The sequence below is a fragment of the Chiloscyllium punctatum genome, chromosome 41 (genome assembly GCF_047496795.1).
Source record: "Chiloscyllium punctatum isolate Juve2018m chromosome 41, sChiPun1.3, whole genome shotgun sequence".
Classification (NCBI taxonomy): domain Eukaryota; kingdom Metazoa; phylum Chordata; class Chondrichthyes; order Orectolobiformes; family Hemiscylliidae; genus Chiloscyllium; species Chiloscyllium punctatum.
Window position 1 is genome coordinate 43870232 of NC_092779.1, and position 21493 is coordinate 43891724.

At 40.5% G+C, this 21493-nt stretch overlaps 1 protein-coding gene across 7 annotated transcripts in view; it reads left to right on the forward strand.

The window, feature by feature from the left end:
• The window catches only part of atxn1a (ataxin 1a), a 362583-nt gene that overhangs the window by 293847 nt on the left and 47243 nt on the right, over window positions 1–21493 (forward strand). The window lies entirely within an intron of this gene.

The following is a 21493-nucleotide window of genomic DNA, read 5'->3' on the forward strand; positions in this document are numbered from 1 at the left end:
TATTGAAATGCTTAACAAAATAATATTAACTACTACTAATCAACTGTTCCAGTATGGTAACATCCCATAAGCATGCACTTGGCAAAGGCACATTCAGTAAAATAGATCGTCTCACATGCAATTCCACCAGCAGGAAGAAAACCCCAACTTTCAACTGGAACAAAGAGAGGATTAAGAACATGTACATCCAGTTTCAAGATATCAGCAACTGCAGAAAGTTTAAACAAAAACTCCTGGTTATTTGGAAGCTTGACCCCACCCATTCAGGCTGCTTCTGTTAAGTCATTGAGTTGTACAGCAATGGAAACAAACTCTTCAATCCAACTCGTCTATGCTAACCAGGTATCCTAAATTGATCTAATCCCATTTACCAGCACTTGGCCTATATCCCTCTAAACCCTTCCTATTCATATACCCAACCAGATGCCTTTTTAAATGCTGTAATTGTAGCAGCCTGTACCACTTCCTCTGGCAGATCATTTCATACATGCACCACCCTCTCTGTGGAAAATGTTTCCACTTTGGTCCTGTTTATGTCTTTCCCCTCTCACCTTAAGCCTATGCCCTGTAGTTTTGGGCTCCCTTACACTGGGAAAACCACCTTGGCTATCGACTCTACCTGTGCCCCTGAAGATTTTATAAACCTCTATAAGTTCACTGTCAGTCTCTGGCATTTCAGGGAAAATAGCTTCAGCCTCTCCCTACAGCTCAAACCCTCCAATCCTTCAACATCCTTGTAAGTCTTTTCTGAATCCTTTCAAGTTTCACGACATCATTCCTATAGGAAAGAAACTAGAATAGAACACAGTATTCCAAAAGTGGCCTGACCAATGTCCTGTACAAATGCAACATGATAACCCAACTCTGGAACTCAATGAACTGCTCAATAAAGGCAAGTGTACCAAGCACCAACTTCTCTACCCTGTCTACCTGTGACTCCACCTTCAAGAAGCAATGAACCTGCATCTTGAGGTCTCTTTGGTTTGGCCACACAGCGATGGGACTTGACCAAATGTGCCAGATTGTGAAGCTGAACCCATGGCTGGGTTTTCCAGCCCAGCGACATTGCCACTGTGCACCATCTCTCCTGACTATCTTATGTGGTGCCTAGTCATTTTCCACTTCCCATTTGTGGTAACATCTTTTCTGCATCTGCCTGTGTTTTTCTGCATTTTAGTGGAACAAGGAGAAGGCTGATGTGCACATTGAGGTAGGGGCCAAATATTTTTGATGCCCAGGGCCCTAAGAAATAGGAGTTGGGCTCAGCCAGGAGTAATAAGCCAGTGGTTAGGATTCAGGGAATCAAGAGAGCAGGTAGTGAGCCTCTCGGATAACGTGAGATCAAGGTGTTACTGGAGAAGAAGAGTGCTCAGAGAGATGTTTGAATACGTTTCACTTGTATCTCAATGTCAGAGGCTGCCCTGTTCATTTACAACAAACATTCCAGAAGCAGGAGAAAAACTGCAGAACTGAGGCAAAAACAAAGAAAATCAAACATGGGAGGATGATGATCCTGGGAGAAAGGGGAATAGTTCCCCAGCTGGAGGGCACTGTTTGGAAAACAGTCAAACTCTGTGCTGATCTATGATTAAGGTGGAGAACAGCTCCCAGTTAATTTAATCCTTTTATTCAGTGAAGCTGAACATAAAACTTGAGAAACAGTAACAGTCTTATTAGTTATTCTGGACTAAGAATTATCTTCAACACCTGAGAACCGATCTTTTAATTCTTTTTCTCTTCCCATTAGCAGCTCCCTTTACTTTGCATCATCACCGTAGTTGTCATTAAATCTTTCCTGCCTCCTGCCTGATCACAAGTAAATCTGCCTTCTCCTTTGTCTTCACTCCCCCATTTGACTAACCACTGTATTCATACAAAATCTGTTAAATCCTTTAACTGTTATCAATCCTAACCAAGGCCTTAAACATTAACTCTGCTTCACTCTCCACGAGGACACTTGACCTGCTGGGTATTTCTGCATTTTCTACTTTTATTTCATATTTGCTGCATCCACTTTTTAAAAAAAATTCCAATGCTGTTGTTCCTTGACATCCCCAGATCCAATGGAAGTTGATTTCTGCAGTGATAATGCTGCTTGTCCATTGCATCTTCAGTGGAGCAGCCAAAGAAAACCGAGAATTTCATTGCTGTGAAATGATGATAGACTTCCAGAACCTAGTCCCAGCCTTTGAACAGGAAACACAATGGTGCAGTTGTTTTATGAGCAATGGATTAAACTGGATTGGGACTCACAAGAATCAGCGATTCTTATTGAGAAATATAGGATTCTTAAGGATCATGACAGGATAAATGCTGAGAGGATGTATCCCCTCATGGAAGATCCTCGGACCAGAGGGCACTGCCTTAAGAATAAAGGGGTGCCAATTTAAGACTGAGATGAGGAGGAATCTTTGGAGAGATGAGGAGTTTTGGGACTCCTTGTCACAGTGAGCTTTGGGGGTAGAGTCCTTGTGTATAGGTGAGGCTGAGGTAGATTCTTATCAGTCAGAGAATAAGATTACGGGGAAAAGATGTGAAAGTCGGTGTGAGGAATGTTGGATCAGCCACAATCCTGTCGAATGGAGGAGCAGGCACGAGGGGCTGAATGGTTAACTTGTATTCCTATTTTTTATGGTCTTAAGAGTTTCTTTTGTTCCTTTAATATGTCGTTTGCACTGAGGATAATTGTATTATTCTGGCTGAGATCAGCTGGCGGCCTGTCTGGCACAAAATTGGTGCTTTTATTGACTGGATCTGGAGTTGTTTTTGTTTTGAAACACAGGTCTCTTGTTCTGTTTTGATACAAATACTTATTTTGATGGGCACTAATTCTTCTGTGAGGTCATCTGGTTCCTCAGATTTTTTTTGACAGAACATATTTTTCCTTACACTACCTTGGCATTGGTGATGGTCTTTCTAGTGAGAGGTTAGGGCTTGAATATTTTGATCTTCCCTTCTACAATACAATGCAGGAAAATGTGCAGTTTACTGTTTCCACATTGTAGTCCATTTCTCCACTACTAATTCCTGCCATGAAATTTAACTTGTTTCTACTCATTTTACAGAGTCTCCAGTACTGTGGGTTTAAAGTTTTCCCCCATTGACTTGTTAGCTGATGCCCAAGAAAAGGACGAAACTTATTTAGAAATTTAGGAAATCATTTCTTGTCTCATTTCTTTCATTTTCTTCAATCTGTCGATGACTGAACATTTTGTTTATGTCTGTGGAAGGACATGAAATTAGATGCAGTTGTTCCAACTTAAAAAAAAAACCCAAGGCGCCCAAGCTGTTTACCTTATTGGTTTGGAGCAGACTGCTCAATACCTCTGCCTCAATCTTCATTCAAAAAAAGTCAAAATACATGTCGTAAAGCTGTCGTTTTGTCACACAGTATCAGTATGAGAACAGTGCCAGGGAATTTAATGGGCTTAAAGGCTGACAAATCACCCAGGCCTGTTTATCCACATTCCAGAGTACTAAAGGAAGTCACCCTTAAAATATTAGAGGCATTGGTCATCTTCCAAAGATCTACAGGCTCTAGAACATTCCTTCAGATTGAAGGGTGGAAAATGTATTCCCATTACTTAAAAAAGGGAGGGGAAAAGAACAGAATTACAGACAAGTTAGGTTAACGTCAGTGATAGGCGAAAGGCGAGAGTCTATTATAAGCAACATGATAGCACACATTAATGAGATTGAACAAAGCTAGCATGAGTTATGGAAAGCAATTTTCTGTGGTTTTTTTAAAGATCTAACCAGTAGATTGGATAATGAGGAACCAGTAGATGTGCTGTGTTTGGATTTTCAGAAGACTTTTGCCAAGATCCCACAAGATATTAGTGAGTAAAATTGAAGCATATGGATGGGGGTAATATCTTGGCATGAATTGAGAATTGGTTGACAGACTGGAAATTGGCTGAGTGTAAGTGAGTCTTTTTCTAGGTGTCAGGCAGTGATAAGTGCTTAGAATAGTGCTTGGCCTTCAGTTATTCATGATATATGTAAATCATTTGGCTGAGGAAGCTAAGTGCAACATTTGCAAGTTTGCTGATGACAGAAAACAGGGTAGAATTGTGAGGAGGATGTATGCAGACTTCATTGAGTAAGTGAGCAAACACATGGTAGATATAGTGTAATGTAGCTAAATGTGAAGTTATGCACTTGTTGCAAAATGTAGAAAGGAACCGTATCATCGTAGCTTCATTCGCCGAGCTGGTGTGGTTTTCTGCAGACATTTCATCACCTCACTAGTTGACGTCGTCAGTGCATCTTTGATAAAATGTTGGTGATCCATCCAGCCTGGTATTTGTGTCTCTGTTTTTTGGTGCTTCCAGTTCTGTATCTGGGAGGTTTGTATATGGAGTCCCGTTCAATGTTTTTATTGATTTGAGTTCTGGTTGGAGTGCCAGGCATCAAGGAATTCTCTTGTGTCTCTCTATTTTGGCTGTGCTATGATGGTTATGTTGTCCCAGTTGAATCTGTGTCCTTCGTTGTCTGTGTGGTTGGAAATGAGAATATACTGGTTGTGTCTGGCCATGGTGAGTTGATGTTTGTGCACTCATACGGTCAGTTTTCTTCCTGTTTGCCCTGTGTAGTGTTTTTCATAGTCCTTGCAGGGCATCTTGCAAATAATGTTGTCCTGTTGGATGAGAGTGTTGGGTCTTTGACCTTTGTGAGGAGCTGGTGATATGTGTTTGACGGTTTGTGGGCCACTAAGATTCCTAGGGGTCTGAGTAGTCGGGAAGTCATTTCTGATGGTCATTTCTGACGATGTCACCTTTGCAAGGTGATGAAACATCTGCAGAAAACCACACCAGCTCGGCGAACGAATCTATGACCTCATCCACAACCCAAGCTTTTCAAAAATTCTAAGGGAAGAGTATGATTTAAATAATGATGTATTGGGAAATGTGGAGGTACAAAGGAATCTGAGTGTCCTTTTTGTACCAGTCCGTGAAAGTAGATAGACAAGTGCAGGAAGTAATTTGGATGACAGATGGTATTTTGACCTTAGAGTCAATAGATGCCAGGATGGAAAAGCACAACAGATCAGGAGCAGGAAAGTCAACGTTTTGGGCCAAAACCCTTGGTCAGGACCTTTTAATTGGCACTTAATTGGAAGAAGATTTGATTTCAAAAATATTCTTACTGCAGTTATACAGGACCTTAGTAAGACCATCCTGGAGCATTTTGTGCAGTTTTGGCCTAAGAATAGGATATGCTTGTCATAGAGGCAGTGCAATGTTAAGGCTCATTCACTGACATGGGGAAGGCAGGACTGTTGTATGAGGAGATATTGGCTTGATTGGGCTTGTAATCACTAGAATATAAAGGATGAAAGGAGATGGGATTGAAACAAATAACATTCTAATGAGGCTGGAAAGACTAGATGCAAGGAGGATGTTTTTCCTGGTTGGGGAATCCAGACTCAGGCGTCACAGTCTCAGGATATGGGGTAGGCCATTTATGAATAAATTGAGGAAACAATTCTACACTCAAATGGTAGTGAACTTGTGAAATTTTCTATCGCAGAAGGCTGTGGGGCCAGGTCACTGAACAGATGCAAGAAAGCGATAATTTTTAGGTGTTAAAAGCATCAAAGGTTGGCGGAGAAATTGGGAATATAGCATCAAGATGGAGGATCGGTTATCATCGTATCAAATGACAGAGCAGGTTCAATGGTCGAAATGGCCTACTCCTGCTCCAAATTTCTATGTTTCTGTCCTTACAATCTGTGTTTAAACGAGGATGCACCACTTGTAGCCCACATATCAGTGGAGGATTGAGCAGCAAATCAAGGAAGAAAATATGACAAGGAAAAGGTTAAATGTTTGTATTGCAGTACACAGCAAGGTTATAGATAAGTAATTAAAGGAATTAAAAAGTTTCATTGAGGAAATGCAAGGATTTGATCCGTTGTCCAATTTGAATCAAACTTGCTACCATATTTGTTCTTCTCTGTACAATTTTCGGTTAATCTGACATCTGATGGCCAGGATTGTGGATTTAGCTGCTATGCCCCAAATATTGTCTGAATAGGGGGAGGCAGTGATCGGTTTTTTGCTCCACACCCCTCACCACTCCCTACATTAGGAGATTCAGGAGTGATTCTGAAAGTTTCTGGAACAAGCAATAGGACAGAGTCAGAAATCTAACTTAAGGCATAACAGTCAAGGGGACAATGATAAGGTCAAAACAGAACTGAGGATATTGTACTTAAAGGTGCACAGGATACAGAACAAAGTAAATAAGCTTGTAGTGCAGAGGGAAGAGGTTTGCCTTGTTGGTAAGAAATGAAAGTAAATGGGTAACAAGAAATGATATAAGTTTGGAAGGTGTAGAATCTATCTGGGTGGAATTGAGGAACTGCAAAGACCCTGCATTGGGAGATTGGGAGTTATATACTGGTCCCCTAGCGGCAGACAATAATTCAGGTTGTAGAAAATACATGTAAGAAAGGCAGTATTATAATAATCATGGGGGATTTCAATATGCAGGTGAACTGGGAAAATCAGGTTGGTAGCAGATCTCAAGAAAAGGAATTCTTGAAATGGCTGAAATTTTTTTTTGGAACAGCTTGTGTTAGAGACCACAGGTAATTCTGAATTTGATGGTATGTAATCAGACAGATTTGATTACGGTGCTTAAGGTGAAGAAGGCCCGGGATGGGCAGTGATCACAATACGATAGAATTCACCCTATAGTTTGAGACGGAGAAGTTACAATCAGATGTAATGGAATTACAGTTCGGTAAAGGTAATTACAAAGGCATGAGAGAGCAGCTGACCAGAGTTGATCGGGGTAATTCAGGAGGCATAGCAGAAGTTCAGCTAGGGAAGAAGCAGCAGCTTTGTAAGGGGAGGATGAGGCAAACAGAGCTGACACAAAGTCAGGTACAGCAAAAAAGTAAACAAAAACATACAAATTGGTGAAGATGATTGTGAAAACTTTAAAAGCCAGCAAAGGATAACTTAAAAAAAGCAATAGCGGGAAAAGATGAAGCGTGAGGGTAGGCTAGCTAGTAATACAGAAGAAAATTGCAAGAGACTTTGTAGATATATAGAAGGTAAGAAAGAGATTAGATGACATGGGACTGCTGGAAAAATAGTAATGGGATTAAAGAAATGGTGTAGAAACTAAATCAGTCCATTACATCAATATTACAATGGAAAACACCAATAGCGTGCCAGAACTTTGAGTGTCAGGGGACAGAGGACATCGTGGCTATCTAGCACTACAGAAGAAGGCGCTGGGGAGTCTGAAACATCTGAAGGTGGATAAATCACCCAGACCAGATGGACTACACCCCAGAATTCTGAAAGCACTAGATGAGGAGATGGTAGATGCACTTGTGATCTTTCAGGAATCAGTGGAGTCAGGGAGGGTCCCAGAGGACTGGAAAATGGCTTATCTGACATCCCTGTTTTAAGAAGGGAAGGAAGTAGAAGACAGGAAATTATAGTCTGACCTAAATTGTTGGTAAGATTTTAGAGCTCACTATTAACAACAAAATTGCGGAATACTTGGGAATGGATGGTAAAAAGAGTTGAGTCAGCACAACTTCATCAAGGAGAAGTAATTTGCCTGACAAATTTGTTAGAATCCTTTTGAAGAGGTAACAAGCAAGCTTGACAAAGGAGAGTCGGTAGACATGATCTATTTGGATTTCCAGAAGGCCTTTGACAAAGTGCCACATAGGAGACTGCGAAGTAAGATGGTTTAAGGAACAAGGTACTGGCATGGATAGAGGATTGACTGACTGGAAAAAAGCAGAGTGTTGGGATTAAGGGTTCTTTCTCAAGATGACAGCTGGTCACCTCTGAGTCAAGTGTTGAACCACACACTATATATTCATGCTGTTGATGAAGGAACTGTGGGCAACGTTGCTAAATTTGCCGATAGTATATGTGGAGGGACGGATATCACTGAGGAAACAGGGAGACTACTGAAGGACTTGGGAGAGTGGGCAAAGAAGTTGGAATGCAGTGTGGGGAAATGTGCTATTATGCACTTTTGGTCAGAAGAATAGAGGCATGGACTATTTTCTAAATGGGGAATGTCTTCAGGAATCTAAACCACAAAGGGGCTTAAGAGAATCCTAAACTAAGACTCTTAAAGGTAATATGTTGGCACTTGGGAAGGCAAACGCAATATTAGCAATTATTGCAAGTGCCCTAGAATACAAGAGTAGGGATGTACTGCTCCCACTGTAATCAGACTGCATTTAGAATGTTATGAGCACTTTTGTGACCTGTATCTAAAGAAGGATGTGCTTGTGTTGGAGGGGGTCCAGAGGAGGTTCACAAGATTGATCCCCGGGATGAAGGAATTGTCATATGAGGGCTGGTTGAGAACGCTGGATCTGTATTTGGAGTTTTGAATGACGTGAGGGGATCTCATCGAAAATTATAGAATACTGAGAGGGCTGGAAAGAGTGGACATTGAGATGTTTCAAATAGTGGGAGAGATTAGGGTGTAAGGGTAGAGGCTCAGAATGGAGGGATGATGCTTTAGAATTAAGTTGAGGAATTTCCTCAGCCAGAGGTGGAACCCAATGCCACAGAATGCTGTGGAGGCCAAGTCATTGAGTGCGTTTAAGACAAAGATAGGTTCTTCGGATATTTTGCTTAAGGTGGTTTCTTGTGATTCATTGTGTGCAATATCTCAATTTTTTTGTAGCAACAATGCTCATTGCATCACTTGGTTACATGGATAAGCTCAATGTGATTGTGTTTATCGTGCCTGGTTACAAATGGTAGCGTTTATTTTCACTCGGTGGGTTGTCATCTGGACCCTTACACCCAGGTTGTGGCAGTTCATGTTTTCATCTTGAAAGCTTGCTCTTGTTCATGTTTTAATAAGATCCTAGAAATATCAATGTTTAGCCTAACCAGGAGGGCTTATTCTAAGAATTTCGGCTGAATTTGGTGACGTTTATGTACTTATCTCTAAGGTGCTGTTGGTCAAACGATAAATATCTATTAGAAAGTGTTAGTGAAGTTTTAAATTAAAGTGATGATTATGTTTGAGTTTGTTTGTTTTTCTGTTCAATCCAAGGCAGTAAATTTATTGATAGCTTTCTGACTGAAGCATCCGTGCTGTGGGCAAAGCCTATAACCAAAACACAGCAACTACAGGAGTCTGTTTTGTTACAAATGCTAAGATTCATGTTTTTTTTAAATAAAATTGTTTTTGTCTCATTTGCTGACCAAGTCTGGCTAAAATGTAGTTAATTTGTCCTCTGTCTGAAACAAGCATCGCAAACAACTCTACACTTCCTGTGCTTGTTTGAAATCACACAACACCAGGTTATAGTCCAACAGGTTTAATTGGAAGCACTGACGCTGGAAGGAGCAGCGCTCTGAAAGCTAGTGCTTCCAAATAAACCTGTTGGATTATAACCTGGTGTTGTGAGATTGTTAACTTTGTACATCCCAGTCCAACACTGGCATCTCCAAATCATGATTGGTTAGTGTCCTGCTTTACTATCAGAGTATTATTTTAATGAGGCTTGTGGGCAAAGTAACATCTGCTATGCTACTACTATATCATACTTTACAATAAAAAGGTGCTTACTTGCATGTGAAGTCTCTATATCAGGAACATTTTTATTTAAATTAAAATATTTTTACCATAGCAGAAAGAGGTAATTTGATCCATTGTGCCTGTGCTTAACCTTTAAAGGGTTTTGAGATTAGCCCATGCTCTTTCCTCACTGTCTTGCAGTTTTTTCCTTTCCTGTAAATGATCAATTTCCTTGCTAAAGTTTTCAGTTCATCTGCTTCCATCATCATTTCAAGCAGTGCACTCCTGATTATTACAACCAACTGCATTATTTTGAAATTGGTTTCATAGTGACAGTTCAAAAAAACCCAGAGCCAGTTGTTTTTAATTGCTGGCTCCATCTGTCAAAACCCCTACTGTAACAAAATTTAATATGCTGATGCACTTTTTGACCAGAATATTCTCCATGCATCCAAAACAAAATTTTGGTTGTGAGTATTCCATAACTGTTTACCCACATGGTTTACAACTAATCGGCAGAACAGCAACAGTGACTGCTGTCTAAATTTTACAGGGAAGTGGTGATATTTACCTGCAAGAGGTGACTCTAAAACTATGTTCCAATCAGGACTTAAATTTGGAATCAAAGTCTGTTTTGGAGGTTTATTCCTATAGCTGTAGGAGTACTCATAATTGTCTATTCATATAAAGCTGTCAGTCCTACTACCTGATGTTTGCCGTTGCTCATAATTATCAATGTTTATCGGTATACTTTCTGGAGAGGCTGCTCCCTTGACATAACCTTAAATGAGTTGGTTGGTAGGATATGACTTTATTGTCAGAACATTTGGGCTTGAACTTGCATGGAAAATGGTGTATGTATATGTGCACACGTGCATGTTTGTGTTTAATTGAATGTCATGGAATTATTAATGACATACAAAGAAATTAACAGGTTCATTAGCTTTTGGATGTTGAATGCTGTTGTTCAGATTATAAAGTATAGAAGGGGAAATTATGACGATTATATAAAAGCTTTATCAATTTATTCTGCCATTCATGCATGTATGTATCAATGCTGAATTTTTCACAGTCCTAGAACATTAGGGACATAAATTTAAGGTGAAGGGTGGAAGGTATAGGGGAGATGTCAGGGGTGGGTTCTTCACCCAGAGAGTGGTGGGGGCATGGAATGCGCTGCCCGTGGGAGTGGTAGAGTCAGATTCATTGGCGACCTTTAAGCGGCATTTGGATAGGTACATGGATGGGTGCTTAATCTAGGATAGAAGTTCGGCACAACATCGTGGGCCGAAGGGCCTGTTCTGTGCTGTATTGTTCTATGTTCTATGTTCTATGTTCTATTACAGCACAGTTACAGGCCCTTGGCCCTTGATGTTGTGCTGACCTATGAAACCAATCCGAAGCCCATCTAACCTGCACTATTTCATTTTCATCCGTATGTTTATCCAATGACCATTTAAATGCCCTGAAAGTTGGCGAGTCTACTACTGTTGCAGGCAGTGCATTCCAGTCTTTACTACTGTCAGGAAAGAAACTACCTCTGACATCTGTCCTATATCTATCACACTTCAATTTAAAGCAATGTTCCCTTGTGCTAACCATCACCATCCGAGGAAAAAGGCTCTCACTGTCCACCCCGTTTATCTTGATGCAACCTGGGTGGCAACTTTCAGGGATCTATGTACATGGACACAGAGATCTCTGCTCATCTACACTACCAAGAATCTTGCCATTAGCCCAGTACTCTGTATTCCTCTTACTCCTTCCAGAATGAATCACCTCACACTTTTCTGCATTAAACTCCATTTGCTACCCCTCAGCCCAGCTCTGTAGCTTATCTATGTCCCTCTGTAACCTACAACATCCTTCAGCACTATCCACAGCTCTTCCCACCTTCGTGTCATCCACAAATTTACTAACCCACCCTTTTATACCCTCATCCAGGTCATTTATAAAAATGACAAACAGCAGTGGACCCAAAACAGATCCTTGCGGTACACCACTAGTAACTGAACTTCAGGATGAACATTTCCCATCAACCATCACCCACTGCCTTCTTTCAGTTAGCCAATTTCTGATCCAAACTGCTAAATCACCCTCAATCCCATGCCTCCGTACTTTGTGCAATAGTTTACTGTGGGGAACCTTATCTTACTGAAATCCATATACACCACATCAATGTCTTTACCCTCATTCACCTGTTTTGTAACCCTGTCAAAGAATTCATTAAGATTTTTGAGGCACGACCTTCCCTTCACAAAACTGTGGTGATTATGCCTAATTGATTTATTCCTTTAAATCTTACCTCTTATGAGTCTTTTCCAATACTTTATCCACAGTCGAAGTAAGGCTCACTCGTCTATGATTGCTAGGATTGTCTCCATTCCCCTCCTTGAACAAGGGGGCAACATTTGCTATCCTCCAGTCTGCTGGCATTATTCCTGTAGATAATGTAGACATAAAGATCAAAACCAAAGGCTTGTCAATCACCTCCCTAGCTTCCCAAAGAATCCGAGGATAAATCCCATTTGGCCCATGGATTTACTAATTTTCACACTTCCCAGAATTGCTAACACCTCCTCCTTGTGAACCGCAATCCCGTCTAGTCTAGTAACCTGTCTCTCAGCATTCTCCTCAACAACATTGTCTTTTTCTAATGTGAATACTGACGAAAAATATTCGTTTAGTGCTTCCCCTATCTCCTCTGACTCCACACACATCTGCCAACTAATATCCTTGATTGACCCTAATTTTACTCTAGTCATTCTTTTTATTCCTGATATCTTATAGAAAGCTTTAGGGTTTTCCTTGATCCTATTCATCATGTGAATGTTATATTGTGCGGTTCATGCTTGTTCGGTGCTTATGACAGCCAGCACAGACACAGTTTAGTGATATGTTGCCCTCATGCTCTGTATTAAGTGTTGCTTCTATTTTAATTTAGATTTTTGGGAGTGCAGTTATGCATCTAAATCTGGCTTCTTAATCCTGTGATAAACTCCGTTCTTAATGGGTCTCTGGTTCTGCCAGAATAAAATATCCCAAATTTAGCATTGTATAGACTGAGAGCCAATTAGTAGACACCAGTCTCTTGGAATCTCAATGAAAGGAAGTCTTTTAAACTTGAAGCCGAGCTTGCCAACTGTGCTTTGACACCGGATTCTGGTTTGTAATGTTACAACTCTGCATCTAGAATCCTGCTGTGTGCTTCTTTAGACAGAGGATACTATCTCATGAGGTAGTTTTGTTTCCTAACTGCCCAGGAAGCATGTAAGCAATTCTTGCAAGTGTGTTGGCTACAAAAGGGCTGCACTTATATCTTGGATCAATTACAAAAGCATTGTGTTTTCTTACATTGCTCACTGGGAGAAACTTGTCCAGATATCAGCTGAAAAGTTACATTTTCAATTTTGGTTGTGGGCACATGCAAATTTGGCACATTTGTAACATTGTTCTGAATCCACCAGCATTATAAATTGCAAGCATTGAGAAACTTTGCATAAATTATTGGACTCCCAAGTTTTATTAATTGAATCTGAATGTAACTATTAGGTTCATCTCTGATAAAATCGTAATGTGACTTGTTGCTGCTCATAGGCAAATACAGAATCGAAGCAAGTTCTGAATAAGTCCAAGGCAATATTTTTTTCAGCTATGTTATGTCTCACCTCCAAGGAGGTGGGATTTGAAGCCAGACCTTCTGGTCCTGTCCACTGTCACTGCACTACAAGAGTGCTTTCAATAGCAAGACATGCTTCTTCAGATATAACACAGTACTGTTGCAATTACCTTGTCCTTCAAGGATGTTTGTGTGCACGTTTCCTTATCAAAACACCAATTTCAATTAAATGCACTTGAACTTGCTAGTTACTTTCCTGTGGTGGTGCTTATAAACAATTTTTTCAGTAATTGTTTGATTCTTTTATTGTCCCTGTCCTTCTGTCATTGTTTTCTTTCTCTATCTTTCAAACTTTTTGTTTCCTTCTTTCAACTTGTGCATTTCTTACACACTTTGTCAGCTCTGTATCTCACCAATTCTTTTATGGCTTTATTATTGGCAAAGTGCCCTGTAATTTTATCTGTGACTCTTTTTCTGTGTATTTCTCCTCACCGCCTTTTTCTCTCACCTAGAACTCGAATTAGTACACTAAACCTCATCTTCCTCCTTACACTATGGTGTTGCACCATATTAAATTAAATTTACTTTTACAAAAGACTGCAAGCCCCTAACTATGCACTGTAGCTCAGCCAGGCTACCTTTTTTCTCATTGAAATGACACAATGAAGAGGAAACCCTGTTTGCAATTACACACCAAACAGCCGTCCCAAAGTCCCATGACTTAACCAGATTGGAGGAGGTGAAGGTAGACCTTCAAGAGGTGCGGTGTATTTTTCCTCAGAAACAGAATGGAGTTGCATCTTAGTAGAGTAGATAACGTATTCAGAACCCACAGCAGCAACTATGAATTTGTTGGTTTTCAGCTCTCATTTGCGTAAAATGAGAAGTGCTGGAACAACTCAATTTGATAGTGGCTGAGCTTCACTCAACATGTGCCAAGTGGCTGCCTCCGAATTTATACTGGGCATGGCTGATGGGCGGGAACAGGAACTGATAGTAGCCAAGCAATGATTGACAAAGATGGCTCTTGGTTTTAAATGACATGAGATTTCCATCTGTTTCCAACTGGAGCTTTGGCTGCCAAGATTCATTTCTGCCTGAAAATTGGAATAGACATCAAAGCGTCAGGAAGACATTAATAAACTTGCCTAGTAAGTGTCTAATTGGCAAATTAACTTCAGTATAGATGAGGTAGTGCATTTTGAGAATAGGAATAAATAGATCTTGTGTTGCTTGAATAATAAAGTCCAAATTGTGTCGAGGAGAATAGTGGTATAATGTAAAGGTATGCCGATCACAAAGTGGTGATACCAACTTAATGAAACCAAAAGAAAAATCTCTGAATGACGAAGCTGTTACATTGCAGTTTGGCTCATCAGGTCTGCAGTAGCTGTCTGTGCATTTTAACTTGATGCAAATCTCGTGTTTTACCCTTTTGCCCTGCACCTTGTTTTTATTTTTTTTCAATTATGCAGTCCCCTTCTTGCCTGAATGTGAGTTGGGTTATTTTTTTTTGAGAGTGGTATAATTGTAAATCAGAAACTGTTAATTAAAGCTTGTATTGAACCTTTATTAGACCACATTCAGTATGCTATGCTCAGTTTTGCTGACCATGTTATAAAAAGGATATAGAAATACTGGAGAAGATGGAAAAAAGTTTTGCGGAGGGGATACCAGAATGTATACATATCTGCAAATGCTGAGTGGATTGGAGTTTTTTACAGAAGCAAGAGAACTGAAGTGGGACCAGATAAAGGTTCTTTATGAAAGGATTAATAAGGTGAATAAAAACACAATCCTGGAGAAACTCCACAGGCCTGACCACAAGTGTGGACAGAGAAACCATCGAGCTATCAAGCACAGTATGACCTTTCTGAAACTCTATAGTTGGTAAGGATTAAATGTAGAACGAGTATTTCTACATGCTTACGTGGACATATTTGTGTATCTGGGATCTCCAAAACTACAATGATTGCTAATGAATTAAATAGGAATTTGGAGCAAATTTTATCCGGAATGGTAAGAACATGGAATTCATGACCACAAGGAGTAATTAAGGCAAATAACTTGGGGAAGCTAGATAAACATAAGATGGAGAAAGGAATAAGATACACTGATAAAAAAACCCCAAAAGAACTGTGGATGCTGTAAATCGGATGTTGGAGAGAGGAGCAGAACTACTTCCAGGTGGCACTTCTGGACCCGAAATGTTAACTCTGATTTCTCCTCACATATGCTGCCAGAGCTGCTGAGCTTTTCCAGCAACTTCTGTTTTTGAATAGGATATACTGTTAGGTTTGAATGAATTGATACAGTAGGAGGGTTACATGGAGCAAAACTTTGGCACATTAAGTTAAACCAAATGACCTGTGCTTTGCTTTTGTTTCTTGTCACTTTCATAGTAGGCAGGCAGGATCCTTGAACCAGATTGTATTGTTTCCTGGGGCTAATGAGATGAGCAGGGCATTACCTGCTTCCCCTAGCAAATCTTGAACTCAGTAGAGCAAATCTTGTATCTCAATACTGGTGCATTGCATGTAATTTTCAAAAGCCTAAGTACTTTTTCTTATTCATTTATGTAATGTGGGCATCTCCAGTATTTATTGTTCATCTCTAGTTCAACTTGAGAAGGTGGTGATGAGCTGTCACCTTGAACTGTTGCAGTCCGTTTGATATCAGTCCATCCAAAATGCTGTTCAGGGGGAAGTTCCAGGGTATTGACCAAATGGCACGATATATTTCCAAATCAGAATAAGGAGTAGCTTGGACAGGATCTTACATGTGGTAGTGTTCCCATTTAACATAACACTTTTTAAAACAGGATCTGATTTCAGCTTTGTCCAGCTGGTTTACTGGCAGGTTGATGTGGCATATCTAAATTTACATGTTTATGAAAGGAATTTCCCCCAGTGTGGAAATTCCATTACATTGTCATGCTCCAAATTGGGGCTTTTCATTCAAAGAGAGATTATCCACTGAATGTCATTCTCCAGATCAGTGCCTCCTGACTTTCCTAGATTTGGAAAATGGCTTAACAATGGTAACTTGACTTGGGGAGTCAAGGTACATGCAGGTAAATTATTTTCGAAAAGAGATATTCAGTAATGATTGTATTCTGATGAGAAATGAACTCCTGCTTCAGCTGATGCAAGGATCTGTTGTGGTTTGAGGTAAGGGGCAAAATGTCCATTCATTACGTTTTAATCTTAATTCAGCATGCCATTAATGATTGTTGTGCCATTTTATTCCCTTTCAATTAGTCTTTTTTTTATTCTACTGAATTGATCATTTCCTTAATCTTTAGATCTTTTTGTTAGGGCAAAAACTGAAGAAATTTTCAATGTTAATAGCACTGAATGGGTTGTACCAAGTATGTTTGGAGAGTTTGATGCTGTCTCTGGTTGATTGCTGATTAAAAGTAAAATTTCCTTTTAGCATGTCACAGGTTACAAACCTTTTACAGTGCAATAAGACCATTTGTTTTCTGAAGTAGGGGCAGCACGGTGGCTCAGTGGTTAGCACTGCCGCCTCACAGCACCAGGAACCTAGGTTCAATTCCCACCTCGGGCAATTGTCTGTGTGGAGTTTGCACATTCTCCTGTGTCTGCGTGGGTTTCCTCCGGGTGCTCCGGTTTCCTCCCACAATCCAAAACTGTGCAGGTTAGGTGAATTGGCCATGCTAAATTGCCCATAGTGTTAGGACGATCATGGTCTCGATGCTAGAGCTATTGGCTTCTTCAAGGACACAGATGTTAGTATGTCTGTTCTTGTGGCTGACGCAGAGAATCCATCATAAAAAGCAATGATGATACCTATCAAGGACCTTGTGGCGACATTGATATGTAATCCACATTTTTGAACCAATTTACCTGCATGTACCTTGACTCCCCAGTCAAGTTACCATTGTAGAAGAGTCAGAAGGTTGATTGCACAAGAATCTTGGTATCTGCTCGGATCTCACAGTTGTCGAAGATTCTCATTCATGGGTGTTGATCTCCAAATCAATGTGAATCTTAAATAGCAGGTAGCTTCCAGGTAGGAGAAATGTTTCATGTTTGGGAGGATTGCCCTACTAATCAAGAATCTCCCTATCTAGGCCTTTTGTTATTGTGAGACTATGTGCTCCAGTCCTAGATTTGAGGAAAAATATCCTCTCAGCATTTAACCTGTCAAGCCCGTTAAGAATTCTATACAAAGCCATACAGCATGGAAACAGACCCTTCGGTCTAACTCATCTAAGTTTCCGAAACTAAACTACTCTTGCTTGCCTGCATTTGGCCCATATCCCTCCAAAACTTTCTTATTTATGTGTCAATCCACATGTCTTTTTAATTGTTTAACTGTAACTGCATCTGCATCTACCTCTTCCTCTGGCAGTTGATTCAACAAATAAACCACCCGCTGTACGTAAAAAAAAAAAAGTTGCTCTTCTGGTCCCTTTGCAAATCTTTCTCCTCTCATCTTAAGTAAATGTCCTCTAGTTTTGGAACACCCCCTGCCCCAAGGGAAAAGACCTTTGCTATTCACCTTATCTATGACTGTCATGATTTTATAAACCTCTATAAGATCGCCTCCTCAACCTCCTGTGCTCCAATGATAAGAATCCCAGCCTACCCAGCCTTTCCTTGTAACTCAAACCCTCCCAGCCCAGTAACATCCTGGTAAATCTTTTCTGAACCCTCTCCGATTTAATAATATCCTTAGTGGGCAATCCGCACTGTACAAGGTATTCCAAAAGTGGCCACACAAACACCCTGTACAACCTCCACATGATGTACCAACTCCTATACTCTGGTCTGAGCAGTGAAGGTAAGCATGCCAAATGCCTCCTTAAACAGCCTGCCCACTTGTGACACAAATTTCAACAAACTGTGTTGAACCCCTAGGTTTCTCTGTTCGACAACACAACACTGCCCATGGCCCTACTATTAACTGCATAAGTCCTGCCCTTGTTTGTTTTACCAAAATGCAATACATCTCATTTATCCAAATTAAACTCCATCTGCTACTCAGCCTATTGGCCCAATTGATCAAGATCCCTTTGTAATCTTCGATAGCCTTTACTGTCGACTACTCCACTAATTTTGGTGTCATCCACAAACTTATTAACCATGCCTCCTAAACTTTCTTCCCAATTGTTTATATAAATGGCAAACTTAAGTGGACTCAGTACTGAACTCTGCAGAACATTGCTGGTCACAGGTCTCCAAGTCTGAAAAACAACCCTCCACTACTACCCTCTGTCTCCTACCATCAGACCAATTTTGTAACCAATTGGCAAGTCTCCCTGAATCGCATGTGATCCAACTTTACTAATTAGTTGACCAAGGCTTTATTAAAGTCCGTGTCGACAACATTTCTACTCTGTCTTTATCAATCATTTTGGTTACATCCTCAAAACACTCAGTCATGTTTTTTAGACATAACTTCCCATGCACAAAGTCCTGTCAACTATCCCTAATCGGTCCTTGCCTTTCCAAATGCATGTAAATCCTACCTCTCTGAATCCCCTCCAACAACTTATCTGCCACCAATGTCAGACTCACATGTCTGTAGTTTGCAGGCTTCTCCTTAGAGCTTTCCTTAAATAAAGACACAACATTAACCACTCTACAGTCCTCCAGCATCTCACCTGTGGCTGTAGATGAGGCAAATACCTCTGATAGGCACCCCGCAATTTCTTCCCTAACTGTACACAATGTCCTGGGATACACTTGATCAGGTCCTGGAGATTTATCTGCCTTTGTTTTTTAAGATCTCCAGCACCACCTCTTTGTGAATGCGGACTGTTTTCATGACATTATTATTTATTTCCCCAAGTTCCCTAGCTTCCATTTCTTTCTCCACAGTTTTTCACGTCCGTTTTTATTAATTTAGCATCTCTCCCATCTCCTGTGATTCCACACACAGATGACCTTGTTGGTCTTTCAGGAGTCCTCTTCGCTCCCTAGTTGCTCTTCTGTTCTTAATGTACTTGTAGAATCTCTTTGGATTATTCCTAGCCTTATCTGCCATGGTTATTTCATATCACCTTTTTGCCCTCTTGATTCCCCTCTTAAGAATGCCGCTACACGCCTTTTAACTTATATGCAAGGCCTGAATTTACCATAGCAATGTTGTAAAGCTAGAGGATTATGATCAGTGGTTCCAAAGTGCTCCCCACCTCCCCCCAACCAACCAACACTTCAGCCACTTGCCCTGCCTTATTTCCCAATAGAAGGTCATGTTTTGCTCCTTCTCTAGTAATTACTTCTACATATTTATAAAGAAACTTTTTCTTGAACACATTTAACAAATTGGTCGCCACCCAAGCTATTAGCACTATGCCAGTGCCACTCTATGCTTGGAAAGTTAAATCTCCCACTATTACAACCCTATTATTCCGACTTGTACAGTCTGTTCTGATATAATGAAATAGTACCGTTTCCCTGTGCTCTCGTGTGATAAGAAAATTGGGTAGTAACACCATCTAAACCAATGGGACCAGAATCACGTTATAGCCAATACAGGAAAGGAAAGTTCACGTTCATCAAATAATGGTCAAAATTCTTGAATCACGTTGTAGCCCATTCAATTTGAAGAAAAGTGCTGTATTTGACTGTATCTGAAATCTCTTTACATATTTGCTCCTCGATTTCTCTCTGATTATTGTGGGGCCAGCCAATAGATATAAAACTGTCAATGCAACCTGTGTAGAGATTTCAGGAAGGCCAGCAATGTTGGCAAAGCCAACTGGCCAAGTGCAAGCATTGACCTCCTCCGAGGGAAAGGGATGAAATAGTGATGTGACACTAATTGCATTAGGAACAGTTTTGATGCATTTGTTAGTTGAAAGTTGTGAGATCCCACATACGTCCCTGAAAGTAGCCAGTTGCACAAAAGTTTAATGCGCTTGTCACCTTGATGGCCATCAGGATAGGATAGCCAGCCATGCCTGCAGATCACAGGTCCCACTCCTACAGCTGGCAGTGCCCCAGGATATGCTCAGTCTGTGATGACTTTCCACCTTGATTCATTGAAATTAAAAGTGTTCAGATGTTGATATTGCTGCAGTATTTTTTGATCTATGATTAGATTGTCCTTATAGTGTGGAAACAGGCCCTTTGGCCCAACACCAAGTCCACACCGACCCTCCGAAGAGCAACCCACCCAGACCCATTCCCCTACACCTAACACTATGGACAATTTAGCACGGCCAATTCACCTAACTTGCACATCTTTGGACTGTAGGAGGAAACTAGAACACCCAGAGGAAGCCTATGCAGATACCGGGAGAATGTGCAAACACCACACAGACAATAGCCTGAGGCGGGAATTGAACCCGGGTCCCTGGCACTGTGAGGCAGCAGTGCTAACCACTGAGCCACCGTGCCACCCTACTGCAGCATCTGTTTCTAATACTGTCAGCTGAAATCAACTAAGGGCTCTCGGCTGTCATATATCTCTGGTTAACTAAAATTATTAAATACATCACAACTCCAGAGACGTGTAAATGCTGTGACAGTTTCCTTAATGTCTCAAGCTGGTAACTATATCTGAATGTAAAACAGTGGGACCTTACCAAGTCTGACAGACCAGAAAACATGTTTTTATTGAGTCCTGAAATAAAATCAAATGTGCTGGAGAAATTCAGCAGGTCTGGCAGCAGATGTGGAGAGAGAAACAGAGTTAGCGTTTTGAGCCCAAAATGGCCTAAACCACACTGGATTCAAAACCTTAATTCTCTTTCTGTCACCACAGTTGCTGCCAGACCTGTTGAGTTTCTCCAGCACTTTTTGTTTTTTTTTTCAAATTTCTAGAACCCACAGTATTTTGCTTTTTGTTTAACTGGGTCCTACTTTTTCCTTGTGTGTTACTTGAAATCAGCTGGAAACAGACTGATAGAAGCTGTGGTCATGTTAGTATGGATCTTATTCTGTGTAAAACTAAGCTGTTTGCTGCACTGTCTTTTCTTCCGTACTATATGAACATGTAATTCGGCTCATCCAAATCCATTTTGTTGCTCAGTTACACATACTGTTGCATCGTTATAAAATTGCACTAATCGTTTTTCTAGTTGCTGTTGCAATGGTTAACGTTTAAAAAGTGCCAAAGTGCTTCACAGATGTATTGGGGAAAATGGTCACCAAACCTGAGAGAGAATATTAATAGATGTGACCAAACAATTCTGACCTGGTCACATTTTGCTTGTGATGGACTACTTTAATAGACATAGATGGCTCCTAGACAAGGTAATTTCCTCAGTGCATTTTTGAACAGTTGTGCGTCTCACATTTGAGTGCCTTAAAATTCTGACTGACTTTGACAATATGTGGTGCTATATTGAGAGGTACATACTTCAAAGTGATT